Source organism: Balaenoptera acutorostrata, chromosome 3, assembly GCF_949987535.1.
Source record: "Balaenoptera acutorostrata chromosome 3, mBalAcu1.1, whole genome shotgun sequence".
Classification (NCBI taxonomy): domain Eukaryota; kingdom Metazoa; phylum Chordata; class Mammalia; order Artiodactyla; family Balaenopteridae; genus Balaenoptera; species Balaenoptera acutorostrata.
In genome coordinates, this window is record NC_080066.1 from 96643645 (window position 1) to 96659970 (window position 16326).

Here is a 16326-nt window from a genome sequence, read left to right on the forward strand (position 1 = left end):
TATCTACAGAACTGGATAGATCTGTGCCATGGCACTCTCTTTTTGTTCCTGCTCCGGAGAGAGAATTTTCCTGGTCACTTTCACAGGTTCTGGAGCAGGTCACAGATCTGGGAGGCAGCTGGTACCACTCGGGAAGGCGGGGGCTCAAACAGCCAAATATCTCCACTAGGCATTCACCAAGCATGAATCAATCTGAATCCACATCATACCTCTTGGAATGGCAGCCACTTTTTGGGACCTTGAGGTTCAGGAAATCTACCAAACATACCCACCAGGCAAAGCCACGTGTGCAGGAGCCCCAAGGACCAAGGACTTTGGAATGAAATATAACTGTTTGAGTTACAGGTGAGTTGCAGGGAGTCTTCCACTAATTTGGGGAGACTTTGAGCGAGCTATCTAAATGATTTGAGCCTCAGCGTTCTTCATCTATAGAATGGGGTTAATAAAAAATAACGCACAGAGTTTAGGGAGTGTTAAGTGAGCGAATTCCCAGGAAAAAGGGGCTGTTTCTCTTGCTATGTTACCTCTCCGTGCATCCTGTCTCTCACCTCAGGTCCCTGCAGACATCAGAACGTGAGCAGATCCAAGTCTGGGAGTGATGCCCAACTCCTTTCCTCTTGGAGTCATCTGGCAGGGGTCATGCCTGATTTCTCGTTCTGGGGCCCTCGTCACCTCTCCATGACATAGACTCTTCATGGCTTGGTAAAGCTTGACCTCCTCCCTGTAGTCTTTAGCTACAGAAGAGTCTCAGGTCTGCAATTCTGTCCTGACAGACCCTCTATCTCTGGATTAGCTTAGCTGATGGTTTCACTCTCCTCCCCACTCTGTAAACCTTTCTGGAGGTGTAGGGACACAGCCTAGAGCTGCAAAAGAGGTGGCTAATACTTCCCTCTCCCCCCACCAGAACATCCCTGGCCCCAACTCCCTGGCCGCACCCAAAGGCACAGCGTTTGCTGCAGGAATGCACGGGGAAAGCATCTTTTTTTTTCGGTTTTTTGTTTTTGGCTGCACCGCAGCACGCGGGATCTTAGTTCCCCGACCAGGGATCGGTGGAACCCTCGCCCCCTGCAGTGGAAGCATGGAATCTTAACCATTGGACTGCCGGGGAAGTTCCTGGAAAGCATCTTTAGCAAATGGTCTACATGACTCTGGGATGCCCCTCCTGAGTCCACCCTAACAGCAATTCCAGAATAAGTTCTTCCCACAGGCAGCAGGAGGGGCCTGAGGAGAAAGGACAGTGCAGAGTCCTAGGGGTTACAGGGGAGGTGGGGAGCTGACAGAAGCAATGAACTGAGCTCAGGCTTTGGGGGAGGGGGAGTAGAGATTTAGAAATCAGAGCCAGCCACTTAGCTAGCGGGAAATCCACACCTAAAGGGAGGCTGCCAGGACTTGCCCAAAACCATGGTGAGGCCAACACTGCCTGGGACAATATGATTGTGTACACAGAAAAATCTACATACAAACTTTTGGGATTAAATGTGAATTTTAGACGTCCCCAAGTCAAGGTCAATATAAGAAAAAAATTGTATTTTTGCATACCAGCAACAAACAAATAGAAAATGAAATTTAAAAAAAGATCCTGTGGTACAATGGGAAATAGACGTTTGGTCTTTGTACACCCCACACCCTGCCCCCCATTCCTGGCACAGAGCTCTTAAAACTCTTGGAATCCCCAGAGTGACAAGAATGTTGGAACTTTCAGCCTCCCCATTCCCACCTCTGGGGAGGGAAGAGGGGCTGGAGACTGAGTTAATTATCAATAACCAATGATTTAATCAATTGTGCCTACTTAATGAAACCTCCATAAAAACCCCTCAGAGACAGGATTCAGGGCTGGTGAACGCCTCAAGGTCCCGAGAGGGTGAGGCGTCTGGGGAAGGCATGGAAGCTCTGCACCCTTCCCCCATACCCTGCCCTATGCAATATGCATCTCCTCCATTTGGCTGTTCCTAAGTTGCATCTTAATGAACTGGTCAAAGTAAAGTGCCTTCCTGACTTCCACCAGCCATCCTAGCAAATTATCAAACGTGAGGAGGGGGTCGTGGGAACCTCAGTTATTAGCCAGCTGGTCAGAGGTACGGGGACCTGGGCCTTGGAACCCGAGTGCAAAGTGGGGGGCAGTGTGTGGGGCTGAGCCTGAGGAGTCTGTGCTAATCCAGGTAGTTAGTGTCAGAATCAGATTGAATTGTTGAACACCCAGTTGGTGTCAGAGAGTTGGAGAGATGATCTCAGGAGGAGAAAAACCCTCTCCTTTGCTGTCCGAAGTGTTATTAGGGAAAAACCCCTCAGACACCCTTTCCCACTTTACATTAAAAATATCAGATACCTAGGAATAAATCTAATCAAAGATGCGCAAGGTCTCTACATTGAAAAATATCAAACATTAAAGATAATAAAGGATGTTCATAGATTGGAAGCCTCAATATTATAAAGATATCAATTATTCCCAAATTAACCTACAGAGTTATTGCAATCTCAGTCAAAATCCCAGCATACTTCTTTCGGTAGAAATTGACAAACTGATTCTAAAATGTACAGAGAAACATAAAGAATCAGGAATAGTCAAAACAATCTTGAAGAACAAAGTTGGAGGGTTACACTACTAGATATCAAGATTACAAAGAACCACAATTAATACAGAGTGAAATTGGCACAAAGACTGATGAGTAGGCCAGTGGAACAGAAGAGAGAATCCAGAAATAGACCCACTCACATAAGGTCACTTAATTTATGACAAAGGTGACAGTGCAATATGGTAGGGAACAGATGATCTTTTCCATAAATGTAGCTGAAGCAATTAGATATCCATATGAAAAAAAAAGGAGTCTGGAAAAATGAATTCATATCACATCCCCAAGCTAATTGGATCTAAATGTGAAAGGTAAAAATAATAAAGCTGGTGGGAGTGATGGTGGGGGGCAGGAGAGAGGGTAACCCCTAGTCTGGCCATCCCCTGCCCCAGGTCTGGTGTGAGTGCCTATGGGGAGCCCGAATTTGATGGGCTCTCCTGGAGCCCCTGACCTGCTGGGGCCCAAACCTATCCATACCCATGGGTGCCGAGGACAAATTAAACTATCAAGGTTTTCTTTGTCCAAAGCAGGCCTAGGTTAGGAGTAGGAAATTCTTTCTAAAGATTTCACCTAGACTAATTTGTAAATGCAGTATGAATATAATGAATATTTGAAGGAAATACAGCAAAATATTCATTTTTGTTGTGTTTGACTGGTGGGGTTCCAGGTGACTTCCTCCTACCCCATCTTTCTACTCTTCTGAATTTTCCTTAAAGATGATGGGCTGCCTTTCTAAAGAAAACAAAATACTTGTAAATAAAGAAAAGAGTGATCCACGAGCACTAAGTTTCCTAAGAGATACTCACCCACTTAAGTATCCGATGTTGCCAGGTCACTGGGTGTCAATCACCTGAGACCCAAGCATCCCCTGCATCTCTCCAGCTCCATGTCCTGGACACACACACAAATGCCCAGACAGGGGCCCTCACTTGCCATTCCTAGGTCTCCATCTTCCACCCAGTTTCCCGCCTTCTGACAAGCCCAAGGACCTCGGGGCTGAGGGAGAGGGGGTGCTGAGTCAGCCGTGAGGTTAAATCAAATCAGGCCATGCCCGCCTTTAAAATTGCCATCCGAGAAGCACCACCTCTTTGCATCCACACTCCACTCACCTAGTGGAAGAGCTTTCCCTAAAGAAGGTACTGTGGAGGAGGAAGGAGGATGCTGTTCCCTCAGCGAGCCAGTCCTGCCTTTCCTTCTGCCTAGCCTGACAGAAATGATGTGGGCCTCGGCCACTGAAGTAGAAATGGGCAGAGGCAGGGCGCCAGCTCTGGCTCAGGGTGACCTCCGCTGCCCGAGCCCCTCCCATCTGGTCTGACACCTCACCCCAACGCAGTGGGGGGAGGTGCTGAGGAGTCTTTCTCAGGCTGGGATGCACCTTTGAACACTCCTCTTCTGAGAATGGCTAGGACATCACCTTCCAGCCAGCAGGCTGGCCCATGACTGGACCAGAGAAGGATGCCCATCACTGGGGAGGGGAGGGGAGGGGAGAGCCCTGCCCCAACCAGCTTTAGAAGGAAGCTCGCCCGGCACAGCTCCTGCTGAGGCTGCTTCCTCCAGCCAGAGCCTGGCAGATGGGGAGCAGGTCGGTTCCTGGCAGAGGCTTCTGGAGGAAATGCTGCCACACCCAGTAAAACTGAGGGTGGAGCTGGTGGGAGAGTTCAGGGAGCCACAGGCCTGGGGTCACTGAGGGGTGAGACTATCATGTCAGAGGAGCAGGAGACTCCAGAGAGAAAGGGAAGTAACTTTTCTTGAGCACCTACTACGTGCTAGGCCCTTTCTAAGCACCAACTAATTTAATCCTCACAACGAGCCTGGGAGGTAGGAGCTATTATTATTATCCACAAATCCAGATGAGGCTCAGGGAGGTTGAATAACTTGCCCAGGGTCACAGAACCAGGAAATGACTGAGTTGGTGTTTAAACCCAGATCTGGTTCCAAAGCCCTGTTCCGTCCACCATGCCCACTCAGAGGGACTCGGGCTGTTGTTAATCTCCTTCCCAGGGGTCTCTGTGAACAGGAAGGGGGCTGGGCAGTCCGTGTAGAAGCGGATGGGCCAGGGCCAGCTCCCTCAACCAAGATTACTAGGTTCTTTCCTGGGCTGATCTGTGAGTCAGAGGCCAAGGGAGACTGGCGCTGTCTTGACTTGCAGTCTGACCCTTACTTTGTTTGGAACCAGGGCTTGTTTGTTTTTTTTGCCCTGCAGTGATGGTGGGGTGTTCTAAAGAGCTTGCCTTGGCAGCTGTGATGTCAGGGCCTGGCATACACGGAAAGAGCCGCAGAAACAGCAGGAGAGTATTTTCTCCAGCACAGGTCCACGTCCCCTCCGTAGGGTCTCAGCCTCAAGTCAGGCAACCAGCAGGCCTGGCTTGAGGAGTGGTGGGCAGAGCTTTGTGGCTGATGTTAGTGTTCCAGGGTGCCATGGGGTCTGGGTGGTGAGGGCCCCCAGACCAGGCTCTGAGGCTCAGCTGGTCCAGGGTCTACAACAGGGACAGCAGACAGCTGTGCTGGGTGGGTCACCCCCTCAAACTGCTTTTCCTCTTGGGGAGGAGACATCCGTCTGCCAGGGCCTGGGGCTCCAGGGCCACCAAGCTGTTGGTTCCCCAACCAGAACCATGGAGAAATGAGTCTGCACTTAAACCTCAAACCAGAGCACAGACTTTCCAACGAGCACTGCCATTTGAGGCAGACCCTTGGGAGTGAAACTGCCTGTTGCAGACGTGCTCCAGGACTTCCAGAAGTCCTCTTGGGAATCAACTTTGGGGCCCATCTTGGGCCAGCATCAAGTGTCTTCCTAACCTGTGGCCCCTGCTTTTCACCAGGAGAGCTGGTGTCTGACGCGGTTGCCTTGCCGCCCGGCTTCCAGTGAGTTTTGGCTGTTCGCACACATTGAACTCCTTTCAAGGAAAGGACACTCAGCCCACTGAAGGGATCCACGAGAACGCACTACAGGCTGGGAAGGTGGTTTCCAGAAAGCGAGTCTGAAGGAGATTGCAGCCACTCTGGGGGGAGCAGGATTTGGTTGGTTGTGTGAGTTTTGGGATGTAAACTGTCTGTTAGGATGAGGCTGGTGGGATTCCCCTCCATTTCCAGACGAGTGGGAAGAGAGAAGGCAGCTGCACCTGGGGCCCTGTTCCCTCTGAGGGCCAGAGAGTGAGAGTGGGGTGCACCCCTAGGCTCCCCTTGAGGGAGGCATGGTCGGCTTGTCAGGGCTGAGTGCGGGCTCAGCGTGGACCTGGGGCGTGGCGTTCCTAAGTTCCGCTTGTGATCCTGGCCCACTCTTCCTCTCTAAGCCTCAGCATTTCCGGGGCCAACAGGGGCATGGACTTATTCACTTCTGCCAGCTTCTCCAGGTACAGTGAGGAAAGAAACAGCATCTGTCCTAGTTGGAGGGGCTGTTTTGGGTATTTTTAGTAATTGTCACTCAGGGAGTGCCTAGTATAAGCACCAGGCTCTGGGCTGAGCATTTCACACACAGAATCCTCGCCACGAGCCGGTGAGGTGGGCCTATTATTGTACCCGTTATGCAGATGAGGAAACCCTTGTTCAGAGAGATTAAGTGACTTGCCCAAGTGGAGCAGCAAAGAAGGGGAAGACCCCTGTTTATCTGATCCAGATGTGAATAAGGCTGCAGTTAGCTGTCACCTCCCACCACCCCAGCCTGTCATTCTCAGTCCCACGCAAGACGCTCTGTGACATCGAGATAGAGGTAAGCCCCTGAGTCCTAGAGCACTTACAAAGGTACCCCCACTACTGCCACCATCCAGTCACAGAGGGGCTGATGGAGGACCCTGCCACCTCCAGAGTTGGGCCCTTTCACCCCGAGGTCTGCTGCCCAACCTCTTCATAACGCCCTTTGGGAACTGTCATCCCACACCCTTCCGTGAAGAGGAATGTGCCTCGAAGGCCCCTGGTTGAGAATATCCTGGACAGAAGCCAATCTTTCATTGGAGTATTCTCATCAGCCAGGAAGATCTTTCTCAAATTTTAGTTTCTGGACTTTGTTTAAATATGAAATTATACTATTCATTCACTTATTTGATAAATTCATTTGTTGTGCATCTGCTCTGCTCCAGGCTCTGGGGACCATGGTGAACAAAACAAAATCCTTGCTCTCATGCAGTTTAGCTGGCTTTTCCAAATAGATGTTGCCAGACCCCCACCCTGACCTGCGCCACCCACCTGTGGGACTTACTGATGGGGTCTGGCCTCCCCTTCGCCCCTGCCCAATTTGCAATCCCTCGGTGGCATTCAGGAGCTGGTCCACGCCCTGCTCGCCTTGCTCCAATGAATTCAGTGATGGGGGGCTCCTCCCCCTTTCGGAGGCCCCTGCCCTCCATCTCTCTGTCCCCTCACAGCTCATCCTTCGTGTGGGGCTGAGCTCTGTCCTCCCTCAGCTTCCACCAGGGGTCCAGGCCTGCCATCCGCCCTCTTCATGTGACATGAGTGGTGGCACCCCAGCACTCTTCCTGTCCCCTAGAAATACACCAGGGGAAGGGCCTGAAGAGAATTTCATTTGCTCTTCTGCCCAGTTGTCCCCTGTAGGGTGGATGGGTCCTAAACCCAGACTGTGGCCCTTACTGCCACTGCCCACAGGCACTAGTTAAGATCTGCCCAGGGCCGCTGTGTGGAAGTCTGGAGCATCCCTGGGATGTAGAGCAGTACGCTGAGGTTCTTCTGACGCACTGGAGTGGCCCAGAGAGAAGCTGAGCGTGCAGGGCAGGGGGCACTGTGCACAGAACACGCCAAAATGTCTGGGCTCCCCACCCTTGTTGTCATTCCCACACTACAGGTCCCAGTGAATCCCCAGGGGAAAGATAATGGGGCTGTTGTTGAAAAGAATATGATAATAAGTCTCATTCAATCACTTGTGTCAACACTCCAGCTGAATGAGAGGCCGAAGAGCTAGGCTGGCCAGCCAGGGAAGGTCAATGTTGACTCAGGCCTGCCTTTTGGGCCCAGCTCCAGCCTGCGAGTGCTGTGCTGCTGCCGCCGTCCAGCAGCAGCTCAAGCCAGAGCAGCCCTCTGACCTCTGTTCACTGCACTTGGAATCCTAACCGCTTCCCCAGTCCGCAGCACTGGGGTTTCCTGGGCATGGCATAATCTCCAAGGGAGGAGTGAAGACTGGGAGAGCTGCAGGTCAGGCACCTCTTCACTACCCCAGATTTTCAACAGCTTCCACATATAGAGGCTCGAGACCTCATCACAGAGTCCTCAGTGCCTAGCCAGAAAGAATCTCCAGAGTCCCGAAGTCACAGGATTAAGTCCCCTAGTCACAAAAAGATTATGTTTTTACAGCCCTTAACTTTCTGTATCACTATATTGTTCCCCTCCTCACTCCAAGTTCACAATACTGCAGTGACATGGGCCAAACCTGTTTTACTGGGTGCCTCTTAAGAATGGCAAGTGACTGGGGAGAGGAAGGAGGGGCCGAGAAAGGGAACCTACACATACACGTGTATAAGGTGCCTAGCACATGTCAGACACTGTGCTAGGTGCTTTTCACTAGTGCATCTAATGGTCACGACTCTACGAGGTAGGTTTTATGAGCTTAATTTTACAGGTGAAGAAACTGAGGCTGAGAGAGAAGTAATTGTCTGATATGGTGAGTGTGTAGCTGGGAATCAAATCCAAGCTCCAAGCTCTTGCACCATGCCTAGTGCACCCAGAGAAGTCAAATGACCTGCCCCAGATCACACAACTACTCTGGGCAGAGATAGGACTGGAAGCCTCAAGCCAGAGTCTCTCTCTCTGCCCCAGGCTGCGCAGGTGGTAACAGTGTGTCACCTATGGACAGGTGAAGCCGTGTGATGTGTACAGAGCACGCTGCTGTTTCTGCTTCCAAAGCACGATTCCCTTCCAGAAATGGCCCCTTCTCTGGGGCCACCTTACTACCCACCCTGCACGGACCCTCTGCCGTTACTTTATTCCCATTGCTTTGCTCTAATGTCCTCCACAATCTCTTGCCACACAGCCAGACCATTCTCAAAGTTCTCCAAGAGAGGAGGGCTCAGGGAGCTTAACCTTTCCCAAAACTGGAGGCTAGGCAGGTAGCCTCCTGCTGGGGCTGTTCTCCTTTATCAGTTATCATTGTGACTTCTCACAATTGTCCTGTGAGGAAGGCATGATCATCCCCATGTTATAGATAAGGACATTATAGTTGGGAGAGAAGTAAAGCAACTTGCTTAAGGAATCAAAGGCAAAATGCCAGAATTCGAACCCAGCTCTTTCTGGTTCCAAAGGTGTTCTCTACCACTGTCCTATATATGGCCTGAGAAGAACTCACAGCAGAGCTCGCACCAGAATGGGGCAAGATACAGAAAACGCAGCCTGCACCCTGGGAACTCCTCATGTCTTAGCCCTTGGTGCTCCCAGCAGCATCTCCCTCCCAGGGTGGATGCCACTCACTGGGTGTGGGCAAAGCTGGAGAGATTTTAGCAGGTTGGAGAGCTGGGGAATGAGCGGGCGGCAGGCTGGGATCTGCCCAGCAGCACCTCTGGCTGGGGCTGCCTCCCGGCCTGCTCAGCACGGACGCTGGGCCTGCTTCTGCCCTTCCTGTTTGGGAGCCTCTTTCCCAAACAAGAATTTAAGTGTACTGGCCTTGGTGACATTGCCTCGCCCCTGACCGGCGGCAGCAGACGGGAGGACAGGCGGAGGCTGGGCCAGGAGCCAGGGCGGGGCATTTGAAGCCTTGCGCGCCTCCAGCGGGACAAGGCGGGTGAAGTAACAAGGCACATCCACTAAGGACTGAGAAATGGCACCTAGTAGGGACCAGTGCCTAACAGTACCGAGAACGGGCCAGCCCAGGAGGGCCACCTGCCCGCCCACTGTCCCAGCCTGTCCCTCACGGAGGTCCCGACAGGGCCCCTGGACACCCTCCCAGGGCTACTCACCTCCGGGCCGCCTTCCCTGCCTCCTCTTTCTCCGGACTCCTCACTCCTCAGTGGGCAGAGCTCTCAGGCACCGAGGAGAGGGAACTGGGGACCTTCGCGGGCCAGTCCTCCGAGGCCTGGGTGGAAACAGGTCAGAAATTCATTGTGACCGATGTAGTAAGTGTTCCCGCGGATTTCGCGAATGGCCGGAATCCAGAGCATTCGGAACCGCCGCCCCCCGCCCCCGCCCGCCTCCGGCTGAGACACCTTCTCAGGTGCGAGCGAGCGGAGGCGGCGGGCTCCCCGCAGGGCGCACGGGGACGAGGGGACAGCGGGCTCAGCGCTTCCGGCCCCTCTGCTCTCCTAGCTCCGACCCAGCGCGGCCACCGGCCCCGCCTCGGCCGCCCGAGTGAGGCGCCCTCTGGGACGAAGCCCCCCGCCAGCCTGGGCGCGAGGGCCGGGCGCCCACGCGGAGCGAGGTCCGCTGCCGGCGCCGCCGAGTCCCCTCGGCCCGCGCCGGCGGCCCCGCACTTCGGGGAATGAACACCCGAGAACCGGGAGCCACGCGTGCGGGGAGGCCTGTCCCCCGTCCCGGCCCCTATCCGGGCAGGGCTCGCAGCACCCCGGTGGTCGGGGCACCCACCTGCCGAGCGGGAAGCCCCTGGAGCTCTGGGAGAGGCCGCGGGAGCCCGGCCCGCCCTCCGCCGGGAGGCGCCGGGAACGACGAGGGGAGGCCGCGCTTACACGTTTGTGCAGCGCCGGCTTCACCTGCCGCGAGTTTGATTTCGGGGTGTGGCCTCAGGTAGGACGCCGCGAACGCAGAGCCCGGGAAAAGCCGCCGAGGGGCGCAGGGGCCGCGGCCAGGAGCCTCTCTGCCCGAGGGGTGCCCCCTTTCTCAACCCTTTTCCCCCTACCCGCTCGGCTCCGGCTCCCGCCGGCCCTTTGCCTTCCGGTGCTGGCCCCGGCCGCCCGCTGTGACGTACACGTGGCCCCTCGGACCCTGGGCTACGGCCTAGAGGCCTGACCTGGACTGTCTGCCGAGCGCCTCTGTGTAATTAACTCCTTAATTTGCACTGCAGACGCACACTCGGGCGGCGCGTCCCACCCGCCCACCCTGGAGAGCCCGGCTGGAATCCTGAAACCTACCACCTTGGCCTGTCCCGTCCCATCGCGCGACAAGGCCCTACGGCTGTCTTGGGGTAGCCCCCTTGGGCAGGCAGGAAAGTGGGATTTAAAGAGATTCCAATTCCCTTGTCAGACCCTGCTCAGTTCTGAGAGCCCTCGGGCCTCAGGATTGTAAGGGACCTCTAGGGAAAGAAAACTTCCAGGAGCCCCGCACCCCCAAACAGAGGCTAAGGCACGGTTCCAGAGTCAGCATCTCCTAGCTGTCCCCAGCAGTGTCCTGGCCTAGGATTAGGATGGCTGTCCCAAGTGGCTCACTGTGGGCTGCCCTTTGCCCTGCTGCTTCTGGACTGGAGGGTGGTTTCTCCTGTGTTTATATGCTGTGGAGGAGGGCAGGGGCCATCTGTCTCTTCCCCAAACAAGGAAGTGGGAAGACTTCCAGGTCCCCAGGGAGGGCTGTGTCCACCCGAGTGCTGAGGGGAGTCTGGCATGGAAATTCAGTATATCTAGACCCCAAATGGCTGCCCCGAAGGAGGAAGTGGAGGAATTTTTGTCATTGTTGGGCACCTCAAACTTTAATTACTGAGGTCACTATTGCCATGTATTGTTTTTATTCACTGATTCTTTAGACATATCAGTGCCATTTATGGATAAAGAATTTGCATTATAGGCTCAATTGCTTATGCACAGTTTACTCTAGGCTCCCACCAAACAGAGCTGAGGTGGCCAGTGGGAATTCACTACCCCAAACAGGCCTGCACCCTGTCTGGCTGCATCCAAAGCCCTGATGTCCGCAGCCTCCCGGGGAAGGCGTGGTGATGCCGGGTGGAGACGCTGGCTATGGCTGTGCTGGGTAGGGGGATGGGTATGGGAATTGGTTGCTGAGGATTTGAAATGAACCAAGAACCAAAGCTAGAATGAAATGCATTACTTTATTGAACCTAGAATCAACACCCTAAATTATTTTTTACTGACACACATGAATTATTTCCTTTCGATACAAATACCTTATATACCAAAACCACGGCTCCAAGCAGTACTGTTAAACTACAATAAAGTGTGAACATTAGAATATTATCAGAAATGAACTGGTATTTAATTTGGTTTAATTCAGGCTTGGGTATCCCCAAAAGGCTACACACCCAGTCCCCTCCTTACCCCAAAGGGAGAGAGTCTAGGGTACCTTGGGGGGGCCTCTCACCTTTGAGAGCTGCAATGGCATTTGGCGCCTTGAGAGAGACAGGACTCCCAAATAAGAATGACTGAGGAGGTAATGAATCCCCCATCACTGAACGTATTCAAGAAGCAGGTAACTATCAGTCAGATATGCTAGAGAAAAGCTTCCCATAGTGGATACCAGACTAGACTAGGGGGCCTCTTGGGCGCATCACAACCCCACATTTCTGCCCTTCCAGGTGGGTCTACGGCGGGTCGGCTGCAGAGGGTTGGATGACCCTCTGCATATTGGAATGGCTGGGATGTGCAGAATGGGTCCTGAGTGATTAATTTCTGTGTGTGACTCTCCCCCCGTCTCCATCTTCCTCCGATCCACAACCAACGCGGCCCTGCCCAGGAGGAGGGGGCAGAACAACAGTTCAGGAAGTGGCAGGGACAGTCTAGAGACAGCTTCTCCTCCAGCATCCACATGCCTCTTTCTGGCCTATTCCCAGGTTGCCGTGCCAAGCACAGGGAGAGGGACCAGGCACACCCTCCTTTGAAGAGCCTTGGCAGCTGCCATAGGCCTTCTGGTCAGGGGCATTGTCCACGCACTGCCATTGCACAAATTGGGCAGGAGTGCTGGACAGGGGCACTGAGAAGTGGCATTTCACGATGGGCAATGGCTCTTGGAGCTCCGCCAGCTCTGGGGCATTGGTCAACCAGCCTGGTCTGGGAGGGTGTCAGGGAGGGCACATGGGCAGGGCAGGCACTTCCTGGCTCTCAGCCCGTGGCTCTTGGGGCCTGTTGTAACATCTGAGTACCTACAGCCAGGGCTGAGAACCCGGGTTAGGGCCAAAGAGGAAAGATACACATCAACTTGTGGTTTAGAAACACAAACGCATTATCCTTTCCTGGCACCTTTCTGCTCTGTGACTTGAAAAGCTTCCTCAGGGTCCTTTCTCTGGATGACTGCCCTTCTCTAATAATAGTAATAATAATGCCTGCCGATTATTGAATGCTTCAGGTGGGCCAGGCCCCATGCTAAGCTATTTACACATGTCATCACTCAAGTCTTCACAACCACCCTGGGACAGAAGTACTATAGTGTTATTATTCTCATTTTACAGATGAGGAAACAGATGAGGCTCAGACTGCTTAAGGAATCAGCTCAGGGTCTTGTAGCTTTTGAGCGGTGGAGCCAGAATTTCAACCCAAGGGTATCTGTCCCCAGTCCATTCTCTTAACTCTGTACTGCTCAGAGGTTCCTGGTGCCAGGGCCTGTCTGATATGACTTGACCGTGTGGGGTCAGGTCCCTGGGAGCAGCTGGTGGGGGAGGTGCTGGTAATTTGCCTCTTTGTGCCACCTCTGACTGCCACCCAGGACTGGTATGTCACGTGACACAGAGAAGTCGGGGGGTTGGGTGGGGATATCCCTCCTCCATTTCTGATGAGGGCATGAGGACGCCCACATGGCAGTGGGTATGAGGGGCAGAGGGGGGCCTCAGTTTCCACCACCCTCTCACTGAGTCATGAGCCAGCACCCTGCCTGAAGTCCCTGAATCAAGCCATCTGTCCTTCACAGACCCAGAATGGGCCAGGCGCCATCAGGCCCACCTGCAGGCACTGCTGGGGAAGTGGGGCTGTACACCTGCTTGCTACCTGCTTGGAGGAGCCCCTTGGGGCCTGGGCTCCAGGGGGGTAGCTGCCCACTCACCCTGAGCCCCCAGCCCTAGGAGAGAGGCACTCTTTGGAGAAGATCCCTTCCTCCCTCTCTCTTTTGGGCTGTCCCACACCTGTCCCTTCCTGCTATTGGGGTGGCCTGGGCCAGTGCCCTTCACCCTGATGGGACCATCCATCTCTCTGCTGATGGGGCTGGGAGGCAGGTGTGAACCTCTGAGGGTCTGAGAGCGTGAATTGAGAAAGTTGAGGTTGCCAAGCCCTTGGGGTCCTTAGGCAGGAAGGAGGTAGAATCTAGCTGCAGAGACCATGGGTTCCTGCAGGACTGGAGCCCTTCTGCCTTTCTAGACTTCCAGCATGTCTCAGCCTTAGTTTCTTGATGTGTATAACGGGGGAGAGGGTGCCCCTCTCCCTTGGGAAGGTGGTGGAATGATGAGGTCTAGAGCACTGGGGTACAGGGGACCCAAGGACCAGCACCCCCAAACAGGGTGAGAGTTCTTGGCCCTCGGCCCTCACAGCTGCCGAAGGGACCAAGGAGGAAACTCCCCTCCCCCACGCCATGCGTGCCCACAGCTGCCACAGGGAGCAATGGAGTCCAGTTTAGTGTGCCATGGGGGCAGAATCCCAGGGTTCTTCCAGGAGAACTTGCTATTAAATCAACCCAACAGGTCTATCCACTCCAGATCCTGGAGAGAGAACCCCAGCTCCAGCTGGCAGCACCATCTGGGCCCAGTGGGAAAAGTCCACTGGACTGTCCTGCCTGGCCGCTGGACAGATGTGTCCCTCTGCCACCCTGAACTTCAGCAGAAGGAAATGACCACACCCAGAAGCCTCCAGCCTCTTTCTGCCTTTTTCTCAAGTGTACATATGTACTAGGCTTCCTGTGCCAATGAGAATATATAGGCCTGTCTCCCCTAAATGAAAACTGACACTGGCGGCTGAACTTGCCTGATAGTCCCAAAGGGACCTGGTGACCTTGGGTGAGCCACCCAGATGCAGAAGCCACTGTCCACCCACCTCAAGGAGCTAAAGCAGGGGCAGGGCAAGCTGTGGCACCCTTCCCGGGTGCATGGGGGCATGAGCTACGCTGGGGAGGGTGGCAACAGAAAGAGCTACCTCTGTGCTAAGGACACTCGTTTTAGAGACATGATGAATTCCTTTAATATCTTCTCACTATGATCACTTTGCAGCCCCTGCTCTTAATGGGCTCCAAAGTTCCATCCAACTGTCTGTTGCTGGCAATTTAGCTCTCTGGCTGGCATTTCTGCTGGCAGAACTGACAGCTGGGAAGCTTCCTGAATGGATACCCTTCATTGTCCTTTCCTCTCTGCTCTGAGCCTCCACCAGCTGCCCCCAGTCGAAGGCCAGGGCAGGGTTGTGACTGGCACCCACGCCCTGGAGCCCAGGGCCTGACTTTCAGGAAGGACAGGTGAGTTGGGGGAGTGGAAGGCTTGTGCCAGACCAGGTAAGAGCTCCAGCCAGAGTCCAGGGAAGGAAAGAGTCTCAGGAAGCATGATGTTGGCTGCCCAAGCCCCATCCAGAACCAGAGTCTCAGGAAGCATGATGTTGGCTGCCCAAGCCCCATCCAGAACCGTCTGGGGGGAACACCTTAGCTCTAAATGCACGAAGTTCACAGGCTCTGGGAACTCTTGGGAACTTGCTGCAGAGCTTGTGGAACTCCACCTTCTGCGTCTGCCCTGGGTTAGAAGGCATGACCTAACTGCCACTTGGCTGGGCTGGGCTATGCTTAGAGGGTCCTAGGGTAGGGGGTGGGGCAGGCAGCTACTGCCATCCCTTCTCAGGATCTTTCCTTCTTTAATCTCTGGACCACACCTTGACTGCCCTGGGGTGGGCCTGTGGGAACTTCATGTGAACACTGACGCAAAGGGTCCTGGTGTGCACTGCCCCGCCCTCCCCAGTGGCTCTTGCTGGGATGATGGACCGTCTGAGGCAGCCCCTCCTCCTGTCTGACCATCCTCTCCTCTACAGAAGCCCTGCATGCTTGCTAACTCCTGGCCTTGCATTCTTGCCCCTGGGTCTGGCTCCATCCCTCCCCAGGGTCCAAGACCTCTACCTTTCTCCACCTTGCCTGATCCCTCACACACCATCTTCCAGCAAAACCCACTATAGTGGAATATAAAAGACTTCTTGTCCAGCTCGTGCCTGGGGTCAGGGAGACAAATGACAGACAACAGGCCACCTGCTTCTGGGATCTGACCTCTGATGGTGGGCGTTTAAACTCCTGCCTGGGGTCATGGTATATAACTGGTGAAAAGACCACCTGAGGTAAAGGGTCTCCTGCGTTCCTCCTGCTCACAGAGTCTGCCCCAGAATCTCTTTCATTCCTAGATACTATCATCATTACCCCCTCCTTTGGCTTAAGACATTAACAGGCTTATGTTGAAAATGCAAAATGCTTCCTGGGACAAGAAATTGAGTCGTATCTATTTACAAATTAGCTGGATCTGTTTATCAGAGAGTGGCCGGGTCCCAGGAGTGGGCCGAGCCTCTCCTTGGGGGGCGCTGGTGAATAAGCGTGGGCTGAGCTGGGGCTCCAGGTCCATCGAGATGCAGGGGCTGGGGGTGGGCAGGAGGCACAGAGGAGTAAGGGGACCTGTCCTCCTACTGTGTTAGGCCAGGCCGCCTCTCTCAAGCCATCTTGTTACCTGGCAGCCCTCACCTGTCCCTGCTTGGGGGTGCGTTTGCTGATGCTGCCGAAGGAAAGGCAACCGAGACTGGGAGGCGAGGACCCCCAGGCCTGAAGCTGACTCTGTCACCAGTTAGTTCTGTGATCTTAGGACCCCACTTTCCTTCTCTGGGTTCTGTTTCCCTCTATGAAATTATGGAGGCTGCGTTAAACATTCTTTGGGCCTCCCTTTGGCTTGAATGTACTACAGCAATCCAAGGCGGCTAGCTCCTTTCTGGGGCAG

The 16326-nt window shown here is 54.1% G+C and overlaps 1 protein-coding gene across 2 annotated transcripts in view; it reads right to left on the minus strand.

Moving 5' to 3' along the window:
* PAK6 (p21 (RAC1) activated kinase 6) overlaps positions 1–16326 on the minus strand; it is a 34280-nt gene that overhangs the window by 14207 nt on the left and 3747 nt on the right. The window contains exons 1-2 of one of the 2 annotated variants that reach the window (XM_057543643.1): positions 10083–10144; positions 9461–9576 (exon numbers count right to left, since the gene is read on the minus strand). The gene's annotated coding sequence lies outside the window, so the exon portion shown is untranslated. Of the gene's footprint in view, positions 1–9460; positions 9577–10082; positions 10145–16326 lie in introns of those variants that run through there. The other variant, XM_057543644.1, reaches the window with a different exon arrangement.